Source organism: Cherax quadricarinatus, chromosome 8, assembly GCF_038502225.1.
Source record: "Cherax quadricarinatus isolate ZL_2023a chromosome 8, ASM3850222v1, whole genome shotgun sequence".
NCBI classification, from domain to species: Eukaryota; Metazoa; Arthropoda; class Malacostraca; order Decapoda; family Parastacidae; genus Cherax; species Cherax quadricarinatus.
In genome coordinates, this window is record NC_091299.1 from 47,465,625 (window position 1) to 47,466,856 (window position 1,232).

The following is a 1,232-nucleotide window of genomic DNA, read 5'->3' on the forward strand; positions in this document are numbered from 1 at the left end:
TCTTGTACACCGTGTACGTTAGACCCATATTGGAGTATGCGGCACCAGTTTGGAATCCACACCTAGCCAAGCACGTAAAGAAACTAGAGAAAGTGCAAAGGTTTGCAGTAAGACTAGTCCCAGAGCTAAGGGGTATGTCCTACGAGGAAAGGTTAAGGGAAATCGACCTGACGACACTGGAGGACAGGAGAGATAGGGGGGACATGATAACGACATACAAAATACTGAGAGGAATTGACAAGGTGGACAAAGACAGGATGTTCCAGAGATGGGACACAAAAACAAGGGGACACAGATGGAAGTCAAAGACACAGGTGAATCACAGGGATGTTAGGAAGTATTTCTTCAGCCACAGAGTAGCCAGGAAGTGGAGTAGTTTGGGAAGCTATGTAATGGAGGCAGGATCCATACATAGCTTTAAGCAGAGGTATGATAAAGCTCACGGTTCAGGGAGAGTGACCTAGTAGCGACCAGTGAAGAGGCGGGGTCAGGAGCTGGGACTCGACCCCTGCGACCTCAACTAGGTGAGTACACATACACACACACACTCTCACACACACGTAAAAACACACATGAGATTCAAAGAAGTGTTCACAGAGCAGACAGAAGGGACTCCAGAAAGACACAATACATACAACCGAGGAAAAAGTGAAGAGGCTGCTAAACGAGCTATATATCTCAAAGGCGATGGGCCGGACATCATCTCTCCATGGGCTCTGAGAGAGGGAGAAGAGGCCCTATGTGTAACACTAACAAGAATCTTCAACACACCTATTGAAACAATGCGACTACCTGTGGGATGGAATACAGAAAATGTAGTCCCAGTTTTTAAAAAGAGACAGACTCTAGGCATTAATCTATATACCAGTGTCTCTGACATGAATAGTATGCAAAGTCATGGAGAAGATTATGAGGAGAAGATAGGTGGAGCACCTAGAAAGGAATGAGCTTATCAGTGACTGCCAGCATGGGTCAGGAAATCCTGTGGTTCAAACTGACTGGAGTTGTATGACAGGGTGAGAGCAGTAAGACAAGAGAGAGGGTAGATTGCATTTTCTTGGACTGTAAGAAGGCTTTTGACACAGTTCAACACAAGATATTAGTGCAAAAGCTGAAGGGCGGGGCAGGATTAACGTAAAGCATTGAAATGAATTAGGGAATACCTGTCAGGAAGACAACAGCGAGTCATGGTACGTGGCGAGGTGTCAGTGTGGGCACCCGTGACGAGCGGG